Genomic DNA, 13586 nt, shown 5'->3' with positions numbered 1-13586 from the left:
CTGTGGGGGAGCTTTTGCTTTGGTTAAGCCTTGTAATTATAAATGATATCCTCTTTGGCCTGCTTTACTTTCTGTCCCTGCTGCAAAAATTGGATTTGTTCCACACACTCCTGCACGATGCAAGATAATCTTTGACCTGAATTGTCATCACCTGCATTCACTGCTCAGTGCAATGCTTTTCCCACTCATTGAGCCCATTCACTTAAAAGCTTGGCGTCTCATAAGCAACCGTGCTAACACGATGATCATAAAAAGCGACCGCCCTGCCTGCCGAGAGGCTGAATGATCCCATCGGCATTGGGTTACCTGGCTGCCCCCCTGCTCACTGTACCTGTTGAGAAAGACATTATTGCAGTGGTATGCAAAGGCAGGAGGGTGGGATGACCCCTGAGGGTTTGGTTGACGGTGTGAAGGCTCCTCCAGGACTGAGTGCTCCCTCTCTCTCGCTGGGTGTCTCACCTGACCTGGTCAGTTAGGCACAGACCAGGCTTTCATTCCACCCAGCCCTGCGGCTTCAGCTCCTAATAAAGCTACCATTTGATCCCCTTGAATTTCTAAATCGTTCTCCTTTTGATTCCCTTTTAACTCGGCCCGTGTTTTTCCACTTTGTTCTGAATGAAGAGTCAGGTTTCCACTTTCAGTGATGGAGTGTTTAGTGAACTGTGCATAGATGTGTGTATGTGTTTGGTAGCCAAGAAGTATGGCTCATTGATAAGATAAAGCAAGTTATGGCGAAGAATTTTAATATTAATTTTATTTTCTATAGTATTTCCAGGTTGGGTAGTTATGTATTAGACCAAATCTCTCTTCTTATTTGTACCTTGTTAGGGCTGTGTGTGATTAGGCTGTCATATGTGTGTTTCATTTATGTGCATTACTTTTCAATGTATGTTCATATTACAAAAAAATGTACAAATGAGCCTTAGAGTGAGGATTTGATTATATTATTCCAATAGAACAACTACAAACACAAAAGCAATAACATATATTTTACACTTAGTACACAAAGATAGGTGCAATAAAAAAGAAATAGACTATAGATACTAATAGACTGAGGTATATTTTCTTGAAATCTCCAGTAGGATGAGCAGCAAAATAATATGAATAGGCCTGTGAACCTAAGAGGCCCAGAAAATTAGAGGTTTGATTCAAAAGGCTGATAATTCTCTGGTGTAATGAGCAAAGTACACCCATAAATTTGCACAGCTGCCTCAAGGCAGGGCCCAGTGTGTCAGGACTGCGTGGCGTTTTCTCTTTAACACCCCTCTTTATCTGCTGAGGATGGTGTTTAAGGAAATTACACCCCAGGTAGCAGGCGCTCCCAGGCTTTGTTAATTGAATGCCCTTTTCATCACTGATGTCCAACGCGTTCCTACAGCGAGCTTTGTTTTCATAATTACTGCTTTGAATACACAAATTAAAACACAATTATTGTATGAGCTGTCTGGGATAAAAATACTGTCTGTCCTTAGTCTCATCCTCTGCTTTGAAATACAGCTTTTGCCCTCAGGTAGAAGAGTCAGATGAAGTTAAACTGGTAAAGGCGTTCATTTATTCTTTGGCAGTTGAATGACTCAGTGTCACAGAAGTTGTGCAATATGTATTTGCTGCAAACAGTGAATTTTCACTAGTATGTAGATCAGATAGGCATATTGCGGGGTGTTGATGAGTAAACATGTGACTTGGACGATGGACATATTTTGTCACTTTGTATTGAATGATATCACAATTATCAGATCGTTTGGTACTACAAGGTGTGGCATCATGTCGCATCATGTTGTGTTACGCACTATTCTATCATGCTGTAGTACGTGTGTGTATAATTATAAGGAAAACAAAGTCAGGTTGCATGTTATAGCGTGTCAGAGTCTGTGGAGAAGGTCAGGGTGGATGGATGGGTCAGTAAAATATTTGACTTTAATATGGGAGGCTGCAGTTTGTTTTGAGTTTCCATCAATCACCTTATCCAAGTGGTTACCATTGTGACCATGATGATGAAGCTCTCTCTTACCTGAACACAGTAATTTTGGTCAAAGCCATGATCTTTTCCTAGACCTGAGTAGTTTTTGTGCCTAAATCTCATCAAATCTTTGTAACAGCTTTGGAAGGCTGATGTTGTATCACACCATAGTATGGTCTTGTATAATATATTTTATCATGTTGGATTATATTGTGTAAGGTATTACAACTTGTTGTACCATATTGTATTGTGTTGTGTAAAAGAGTGTTATGTGTCTTCTATCATGTTGTATCATATGGTTTCACATTGTGTTGTGCCATACTGTGATGTACAGTATATAGTGGAATAAAGAAGGGATAAGAACATAATTTGAACTCAATGAAAAACTAAGTTTACCTCATAAAGAGGTAATGCAGTTTAACATACACCATAATTTACCCCAGGGAAATACTTTTGGCACATAGAATCTTCATACAAACAAATGTACAGTATGTCAGTTTACTGGTGTTTAGAAATGTTTTGAGTAAAATTAGTGGCCTCCCTTTGAAATTTCTGCATGATCCTTTTTTCTGTGCAGCTTTCACATTGCAATCCAAATGTCAGGGGAGTATTATCTCAGGACCTGCTCGCTCGGATCACAGAGAAAGTATTTCCTGACATGTGTTGGTGCCCTGGCCTGTACCCGTGCCCGGCTCTGTGTGTGTGCCCATGGCACTCAGCGGAACAGGGGGAAATGAAAGAGCTCTTATGCTAGTGCCAGTCACAGATGCCCAGAACCACCGCCCGCCCACATCACCGCCTGCTCTGTCTGCATTCCCCTCTGACACTGTCCGGACGGGGCTCTGCTCAGACCTGCAGGTGGCCCCATTAAAAGGGAAAGTATGTCAGTGGAGCTGCCCAGGGAGTGTGAATGGAGCAGGCTGTTCCTGAATTCTGGACCTCAGGAACAAAAAAGATAGGAGAAGGACTGTACAGATGATTGCAAAAATGGAAATGGAAATGCTGGCTGCTGCAGTTAAATAGTTTATGATATTTCCGTAGTGGAGAAGGCAAAAAAAAAAAAAAAAAAATCAGCCTGTGTTATATTTGATATCTTTTATTATATTTAAATTATTCAAATCATTTTGAATCTAACCAACCTAACCAAGTTGTTTGCACACATAATTGCACCGGTTTTCAGTCGTATACAGGGGTCGTATTGGGTGAGGAAGGGGAGCGAGGGCCTGTGGGAGTGGGGTTACTGTGTGTGTGTGCCTCATGCAGCGCAGCATCCAGACTCAAGTCTATCCAGATCCAGGCCCAGCATCACAGCTATCTGTTCCACAAGCTGAGATCAAAGTGTCGGTGCTGGCAAATCCGCTTGGGCTCCAGCACAGCCTCTCTCCAGCAGCTGCTGAGCAGGAACAGCACCAGCATGTGTTGTTGAGGTTAGGTAAAGGAGCTGAAAGATTCATGGGCTGGATGTGTCATTAACTCACTACATGACTGATGTCCCTCATGACTAATAATGTCACAAGTCAAAGGAAGACAAGAAAAAAGCAAACATTTTCAAACACATCATTTCTTGTTCATTTTTATTCTGCCAGAGACAGACAAGAAAGAAAGCCTTCTGCGTGTATCTCTTTTGTAGTTTCTTTTGTACATTCCTCTCTTGTCTTGTGAGCTATCCAGGCCTTGTTTGGCACCTGGGAAGAGACAGAGCGATGAAATCATTGGTAAATTTTTGGATCCCAGATTGGCTCTCTGGGTGGCCTGGCAACTACTATAACCTCATGCTGTCTTTCTTCCTCATACAAACATGTTAAACAAAATGTAATAATTGTTTTTCTTTAGCATTTCTCTTTTAGAGTCCCTTATTCTCTTCAGGATCATGGGTGTACTGTAGCCTTGCTGGGTGTGCAGAAAAAGAGACAAGAAACCACCCTAGAGAACTTGCCGGTTTGTCACAAGGCTAACACAGAAAGACAGATATAAAAGTCAAACTCACACCTATAGGCTGTGTGTTTTTGTCTTAAGCCTGTAGAGAAAAAGCAGATAACATCATGGAAGCCTAAGTAAACTTAAATACATGCAACTCTACAGATGAAGGCTTCAGTGTGCCACCATGATGGCTGTTGCTGTAGTTATACCTGAAAATAATAATATGTACCATTTCCACATTAATTAATTAATTGTATTACCCCAAATTACTCCAACAGTGGTTAAACCCAGAGAACTTTTGGTCGCCTGTCAGTGGCATCATATTCCCTTTGCCACAGGAAATACCAGATGGTTTATCAGAGAGACAGGAAGGGAGTTGGATAACCAGCTAGTCACTGTATTGTTCAGTATTGTTTGCTCACTCAACCTGTTTTTTTGGTTGTTTAACAGCAACAACAATGACTACCATGATCCCACACTACTTCACAAAGTCATTTTGCTATGGTTTTGGTTGAGAGACCACCTAATGACAGAAAGTACATACTGTGCATTTAAAATGTAGCTCCTTCGTCACACAGTATTTGATGACTGAATGATCATAGAAATTTTAAGGAATATGACAGAAGCTTATACAGGCAGCAGCGTGTGCTCTATGAACCGCACACTCTTCCGAGACTGCATGCTGTTTGGCCATAATGCAGGCAACAGTATAGTGTTGAATTGAGTATATATTGTACATAGTTCAGAAGATATTTCGAAAAATGTTGTTCATATATATTTTATGAGCAAGACTGAGAGAAAAATAGAATTTCAAATCTGTTTGCTCCTTCAGCACCACGGACAGGGCAATGGATTTATCAACACATAGCACAGTTAGGCTAGGATAGGATATTTCCTCTCCATGGTCAGGGCCATAGATTGTAACTCATTCAGATAAAGGATCAGTGAGTCAGGCAGACTATCCTAACAACTAAACAACTCCCGTCTCCCTCTGCACTCGCTGTGCGTGAGCACAAGGGGGTGGGGGTAAATTTTTGTTATTTGTTAACAAGGAGGATGGCATCTCCCTTCAAATGACCCCCTGCCTTGTGAAATGAAATGGTTAAACTATTGTCACATAAACACTGTCTTTGGGCAACTTCAGTCTTAAAGCGTCTGATCATCTTTCAGTGCTTTTATCGGCTATAAAACTGTGTGTGACATTTCATGCTGTTGGTTGGTAAATTCTGCCCAGTTGATCTAATTTATTTCCCTTTTCAATAAAAGGCCTCCTGAGGCAAGGAGGTGCACAGAGACAGACATGTGAGCCTTTGGCCGTCTGTGAGAGTCTGCTCATTAATTAGGCCAGGGAATTCCATCGGCCCACGTTCTGAGGGGGAGCAAAGGTACCAGATGGACTCTGGGAGGGGTGTTAAAAACAAAATGGACAGAAAAGGGGAGAGAAAAACATGCATACACTCCCACACAAAAACAATTACAACACTGACAAAATTGTCGTGAACAATAAGCAAACCTTGACATACACCCCACCCAAACCCTGCACCAATCCTGTGGCATTATGACTATATGACCTAATAAAAATCAGAATTAAATGCTGTAAATTGTTATCAAGCCACTATCAAACTGAATTTATGTTCTCTCCTGGAAAAAAGGGCATAATCTGCCATAAAGCCAGCTAGGCTGTGTCTGACCCATAAATACCCTGTTTGCATTTTGCCACAGTAAATCCTCCACCCTCTCCTAGTAAATGCCAAGTCAAAGAAGCTTATGAAAAGATAGAGCAATGAATTTGTCGCTCATGAATACAGTTAATGTTGTTTTTTCACGTCTCATATGTTACTTGATTTGATTTTCTGTTTTTGTTATTTCAGCTCTTAATCTTCTGCGATTGGAACTCTACAGGGTGAGCGTTTCTTAGCCAGGCTCATAGCCAATGAAATTACCTCCAGACTTGGCACTTTAAGCAAATACTAAGATGTTTACTATTTTTCTATATGAGATTTCAACCAGAATAGTTGTTTTTGACAAGCTATCAGTGTGCTGCAAGCGACAGAATTCACAATGTAAGGATAATGTTTAGAAAGAACAGCACCCTGTCAGTGATTGACTGAATCTTAATATGTAATTTTAGGTTATTTTTGTTTTGTTCATCCCAATTTTGATCCACACTTCCCATTGTTTTTCAAAATGGTGAAAAAAATGCTGGGGTAAAGATGGAGATGGAGATTTTAGTGACTTTATTTACAAATTAAAATAAAAATATTTCCATTTCCATAATGGTGGAAGGAAAGTGATAGAAAGGACAGACTGGTCAGCTGATGAATTATGAACAGGAGCGAAAATGAAGGACTGAAAGATTCCAATAAAAAATGAAGAAACTGAGGATGACAGAGTGAGAGTGAATGGGTCGAGAAATTGAAAGAATCGGGGAAAAAAGCTGAAAATAGATAAATAGAGTTAGTGAGAGCATGGAGGAGAGCTGTGATAGATAGATAAAGAGGGAGAGTGAGAGAGGGAAAGAGCCTCTAGATTGCCAATCTCAGGCAGTTTGACTGGTCGCTGACAGCATGCTCCTGCTCCGACCATACGGCCTGTCTCCTTAGCTAACAGCCCAGCTGCACAGGGAATGTCCCTGGGCCTGACATTTTGACACGGGCGCCACGTTGACAAATAGCTGGAGTTTTCACCTCCTGCTACACTGTCTGCTTCCTGCTAAACCAGCCTTCGCTGACTGTATGAAGGAGGGGGGGTGGGTTGAGAGAGCTGACAGATCTGCTGTCAGGCCAGGGGCTGCTGATCGAGGTCTCTGTGGGTGGCAGACTCTTACAGAGAGGGAGGGGTGGTCATTGACAGAACACTTGAGCCAGTTTTTGGGCTCTTTTCACACTGGCAACTGTAGTTATCTCACACCCTGGTCCACTCTAGCTCCCCCGCGCACCACCTAAACCCTGTCTCAGTATACTCCCAGCTGAGAGGGCTTGTCGGTTTGGTGTTGGTGAGGCAGTGGTGTAATCACAGCACAGCGAGGCATTACAGAGTGTGTGCTGATCTCTCAGATGAGGTGTGGTCACGAGATGGAGGTGATTGTTTGTGAACGGATCTGTGCTCAGTGTGGATGTTTTTGGTTTTACTGTAATTACTGACACAGTGGGAATGTCAATTCCTTTGGATGAAAAGGCCCCACCTTTGAGATTCCTTTAGAGGAATCATTATTTTACTGTCCACCCTTTGTTTGCTACCAGTTATGACAACCGCAGAGAAATTGTATTATCACCAGTCAGTTAGGTTTACTTTTGTTTTCACAACATAAAATACCCTTCCTGACAAAAGAGAGGAAATGAATGTCTTTGTATAGAACCAGCACTTCCCTTTTGCCTGAGGTGCCTACATGCTCCTGACTACAGAATGGCTTTCACACTGTCTTGAGTGGAAAATGTGCAGGTGTGCGGGCAAGTTCTTGCCTCCATTTATCTGTGAGCGAGTATCTGTGTGAGTTGGCCGAAGTGAGTGTTGTGCCGTGGTACCAGTGGGCCTTTAAGTGCTGGCGGTTGGCTGTTATTATGGTGCTGTATTGATTAATCCCCTTGCCTGTATAACCTCCAGCTCACTTTGAGGTGTCCCCAGCGTGCCTGTGCCTGTGCAGAGCTCACTATGTGATTAATGCCCATCTCCTGAGTCTACCTGCTACAGAGCACCATGTCAGGCTGGATTTGTCAGCTCACAACTATAGATTAGTCTATGTCTCCTCCTCAACTTTGGAGCCACCAGTGCCCTGTAGTGTAAATCTGCCCCCCCTCTCCCCACTCACAAGGCACGCATCCCTTGGGTGAGAAGATGGCTGATGCATTGAACAATTCACTTAATAGATAAGCTACAATATGCTTGACTTTCTTTTCTCATACCCTCCCACCCACCCACCACCCCCAAACCCCCCAACACATCCTTCCTCCCTCCCTTCCCCCGTATCTCCCGCTGCTGAAATGGAATTGGATCAAAGAAGGAAAGAAGGGGGATGGGGTGGAGGGAAGGGTCCTCATTGGGTTTTGTTGAAATATTTATAGGTCAGGGTTGACTGGTTAAATTGAATATCTATGCTGATCTCACTTGCCTGTTTAACTTGTGCCTAGGCAAATATGTTTCCTAGGTGATAACCTTTTATGTTCCAGTCTGACTTCATTGAAATGCATAGAGATAAAAATGTGTCACACTTCACAGCCAAGCTAGGCAGCCACTGATGCTCGATTATTCAAATGATAATTGACCCCCACCTGTAGCTTGCTTATATTCAGTAGTCAATCACTCCATCCGCTGTTAAGATATGGAGAAAATACGTTCTGTAATTTACATTACAAACCACTGGTGAATGTCAAGTACCCCAGGCGAGCCATTTGTGTGGAGAAGAATGGGAAAAATATATGGCCAATTATGATTTCCAATCTTTTTAATAATTTAAATGCTGTTGATATGTGAATTACTGGCAGCATAGCTCTCAGTCCTGTGCCCTGTTTATTTCCTAGCAGTGTTATTTTCTCCCTAACAAATGACTTGATGTTAATCTTCATATATAATTATCATTTGTCTGATATAATGGCTTCTAGTGGCTTGCTGTCAAAGCCTGATAAATTGACAAGCAGTATCATAGCACTAGAAACAACAATGCAGGAGTGTTTGTTGGCCAAGACAGGGGCTTTTTTTGTACCATAGGGCACTCATGGTAATGAATGAATGCATATTCATGTATGCACAAACACATATGTATGTGAACACATTCACTCATCTCATACTTTTCATTGTAAGCTTTGATCCTTATCCTGCTTGTTCTGGGTATTTCCTCCAAACCACCAATGGCTTGTCAGTTTCTCCTTAGCATTACTTTCAGCATTACTGTGTGATCTTTGTGAGAGTGAGCGATGTGTTTTAATGTTGTCAGTCTATCTAAGAAAACACTCGATATGGATACAATTTGCATAAATTTCCAAATGGAAGGCGTGAAAGCATGCTCGGCAACTGTGCCTGTTTGTTTAAAGTCAGCCAAAGCTCTATAATTAGCAGTGTTTAATTATGGAAATGGCTGCAGAGGAGAATTTCAAACACACTTCTTCCCTGGATCATTAGTCACAGGGGCAAAAAAATGAAATGCTTTCAGCAATGAAGGGTTCATATTTCAAGCTTATAGCTGCTAAAAGGGTGTACTCAGAAAATCAATTTTATGAAAGTCCGTTCAGCACTAAAGGGAGTTCCATGCAACTAAGCAATTTTGAAATAATGTCGGTGGGGGTCTGATTCATGGATGGTAACAGGACTTTGCTCTCCTTGCCTGGGACATTATCCTCTAAGCCCAGGTCAGAGGTCAACCTCTGGTTTAAATCAACCTCTGTTTTGCATAACTTGATTCTTAGAGCACTGCTCGCAACCCCACGCTGAATAGAAAAGTAGTCCTCTGCAGGCAGAGATCATGCAGTGTACCACATCAAAGCTTATAGAAGCTGTCTGAAGACAGAAGTGGGAGGGGACCAAGTTCAGGTAAACTATGGGAGGTAACCCTTGACCTCATGAAGTGATAGTTACCCTATACCACAACAATGACGTCTTAACTTTGGCTACAACTGCACACAATGACAGCAAGCACACAACTTCTGCATGCTTCCCAGCACACAGGCGCCCTCCACACTATAAATCCAGTCCCAATTGCTTCTTTGATAGCCTAACACTTAAAGCTGGGTGTCATTCCCTGGAACGAAGTATATGGACAACACATGTGCGGGGGACTGCTGGAGACACATGGGAACGTCAGGTCTCCCAGGCTCCGCTTTAGAAACCACATCACCACCATGCAGCACCCACACACTCTGTGGGAGGCCCCTGCAGTAATAGCTTGTTTTGGGGCTTTGGTGTCTTTTGGTGTGTGTCCTGTGTGCTTTAGCAACTGTGGCTACGGCAGCAGTGGGGTCGTTTTGGTGGGTCGTTTAAGCTGGGAGGTCACATATTAAAAACGGCTACAGCTGCACTGGGAGGGCTGGCCCACGCTCCTCACAGGGGATTCCCATTAGGCAGATTGATTGTTTCCTCTCCTCTCCTCCTTTGATTCATGTCTTCCATCTGAGCTCTAATGAGCCATCGGCCGTATGGCACCACTCAGGGCATCTGTGCATCGGCCCCTGTACTGTACACGGTTAATGGGAAGCACGTACTGTACTGTAAATGCACACACACACCATATGAAACATAGTCACACCTGGGATGTGTGTTATTGCAACATTTCAGGAAGGTTCAGTTGCATCCATTCGCTTTGTCCCTTTATGTGAAATGGTTTATCCAGCTTACAAAAGTCAGAATGACTTTAATCACTTAGAACTATAAATGGACAGCAACTTCCAATATGACAATTTAGCATCACAGCACTGACCTCACAGAACAAAACAGATTTGAGTTGAGTGTAGATCTGCACTGAGCACATGCACACATGGTATTTATTCTGACACAAAAAGGAGGGGGCAGCTTTAAAGCCCTCCACCACAACCGTTATTTACAGCCTCAGCCATCCATATCTCCTCCATCATCCACTTTTATGGTACACACAGAATTATAATTATGATAACAATAATAACTACCCATATAAAAAAATCCTAACTGCGCTTGGGAGTATGAAAGAGCTATATTCTTACTGGAGAGGCCTGCTCTGTGTTCCTCAGTGGAGAGCTAAAGCAAGCACCAGTTTTCCTCAAATGAAACTCACCCTGCAGCTGATATTGATTCATGGCTACAATTTGGAACGTTTTATTCAGGATCATTTTCTACCTTGGGAATTTTGGGGTGTAAAGGCTCCATAGCGAATCATTCAGCATGTTTGAAGATGCCGTATAATCATTTCTCTAAGCTAGAGTCCCTCTACTTTTCTGGTGCAGCTGAAGGTAATACTCTCTCTCTCTCTCTCTCTCTCTCTCTCTCTCTCTCTCTCTCTCCTACTGTCTCTGTGGTGGTTTTGCACATCAGAATGAGCTGGAAATGTGTCTCTCTCCATCTGCTCCCTTATCAAAACATTTTTTAGTTGTGAAGCGGAAGCATAAAATACTATTTGGCCTCCCTCTTACTTCAGTATTGTGCAAAAGATTTTAACTGGCAGCAGAGTGACAGAGACATAGTCATTTACTGCAAGACAAAAGAGATAGGGGCTAGACTAGTGTCTCGGCTTCAGTGAACTGCAGATGAACTGAATGAGTTGAGGCAGAGTCATAAACACATGCTGCTCTGTGTTATTGATTGGGGGAGAATAAATGAATGTTTGCTAAACATATTAGATCAGAGAGGACACAGCTCTCACACTGATCAGGGCGATCTGCAGGGTGGCCCAGGGTCTCATCTGTTTGTGTTTGTTTAACTGTGTGAGTGAATGTGAGCGCTGGTATGCACTTTTAATGATGGGTGCACATGTTAGAGTGTGTTATTTAGCATGTGTGTGTGATTGTGTTCCAACAATTGTGTCAATCTGTGCAAGTGCATTCAGACTTGGCCCTGGAGCCAGTCTTAACACACACACACACACACACACACACACACACACACACACATTCACCTCACCTCCATTTGTGCCGAAACACCTCAGGTTGACTTCACACTGTATGTGGGGAGAACTGTCTCTAGAGGTCACTGCAGTTCCATGGGTGACAGATGTAGCTGAGGCCAGCAAAAACATCCTGTTTAACACAGCCACTTAGACAATAGATATGGACTGGAGGGAAGAGGCAAGAGCTGAAAGAAACCAGACAATATCACAGTGAGTTTCACCGTGTCAAAAGACCACACACAGACAGATATGCACCTATGAAACAAAGCTTGGAACCTTGTCACCAAAAGCTGCAGATCCAAATCCACATGAAGCTACTGGGTGCTAACAGAAGTGATTTCACGCTGACACAGAACACTCCATGACTGCATCTCACATGTCTGCTGTTAGTCAAGGTAGGAAATGAAATCTATCCAAGTTCTCATCCCTCTGGTACACTTTACCTAATGACATTTACTAAAGTACTGTACTTAAGTACATTTTTGAGGCACTTGTACTTTACTTCAGCATTTGATACTAAATACTTTTATTCCACTACATTTCAAAGGTAAATAAGGTACTTTTTTATTTCACAGGATATATTTTAAACCTTTACAGCAACACTGTGCATATATATTCCGTATCATGACAGATTAAAAATAATTTTAATGGTATACTGGCTTTTCATAGGGAGAGTACCGACTATGTCGTTGTCACTCTGTGAATCAATTACCTTTTCATGTAGTAAGCCTGTCTACCTTGGGTAAACGGGTAAAATCTCCTGTGAGATGTACATTATGCTTTACAGAAGCACATCACACAGCACAGACTATATCTGTGGAACTGGATCATATTTTATGGGGAAAACATTTTGCGATTTGGTTCTTATGTCTTCCAGTTACACATGCCTCAACTAGTAAGTGAGGCATAGTGAAGTAACTACTAATTGCTAACTGTAGTCATACAGCTAGCAGACTGCCTAGGTGGAAACTCAGTGTAGTGGGAGATCATTGGTGTTTGCACTTCTAGCATGGGATCGTTGGAGAGAGTCTCTGTCAGAGAGCGGCACCAGAATGGACACCATAACTGGAACTGAGCAAGCTGTCAGTGGAATCAGACCCAGCAGTCTCTCATGACATCATGACAGATGCGAAGAAACCAAAGAAGATGCCGACAAAGGAACCTAGGAAGAGAACAAGAGAGTAACCAAGAAAAGGTTGTAGTAAATATCAAACTGTCTTTTAGTTGTTGGCGAGCTGGACATTTTTGTTAGAAGTAATTTAATTGTAACCAATGCATGTGCACTGCTGTTGCAGTGGAGTTTGAATTTTTGAATAATGTTGCTTCAATTACCTGTTTTCAGACTATCACCTTAAAATATAACTAACAAACAAAATGTGATAATTTACTATGAATAAAGTAGTTAACACAGTCCCACCTTTACCAGCTTCAACATCAAAGTGATACATACAAAACAATAACAGTAACAATAACATTTCCAATAATTGTAGTCCACTAAGTGGTATTATTGTGAAATGGGCCATGTTTCTGGAAATTGATTACTTTTACTTTTGGTACTTTAAGTATACAGTATTTTGACCCTGACACTTTTCAATTTTCAATAGTTCAGCTTTTAGTAAAAGCTGAATTATTACTTCATTGCAAAAGATTATTTCTACAATGTGGCGCTGAAACTTTTAGATCCGAGTACTTCTTCCACCACTGACTTTCACTGTTATTTTTTAACCCCAATTTAATCACATAACTACTGCACCATAGGATGCACATAGTTTATTTAATTACTATTATCAGATTTTAAAGTGATCACTTGGAAACATTGAAATAATAAAATAGTAAGATGAGATGCCCCAGGATTTCCCAGCCACTGGCACCTCTTAAAAACACAAAAACAGCCTCATCCTTTCCTTTGTTTGGGTTATGCTTGTCAAACTATTATTTTAATCTGGTATAGGAGTCAAAAAAGGGGAAAACATGCTGCCAGGCGCCTCTCTCTTCACTAATTCTATTACACTGGGTTATTTTTAAAAGTTCCTTTTCTAAACATTTACTGTCAGTAGTACACTGGGAGCTGCTGTTCCATATGCTTTGTTTGTATTGTGGTTGTGGTCACAGTGGGGCTGAACCCGCCTGCTTCCAGTGAAC

This window comes from Scatophagus argus, chromosome 1, assembly GCF_020382885.2.
Source record: "Scatophagus argus isolate fScaArg1 chromosome 1, fScaArg1.pri, whole genome shotgun sequence".
In the NCBI taxonomy this organism is placed as follows: domain Eukaryota; kingdom Metazoa; phylum Chordata; class Actinopteri; family Scatophagidae; genus Scatophagus; species Scatophagus argus.
Note: the sequence above shows the minus strand (reverse complement) of the source record.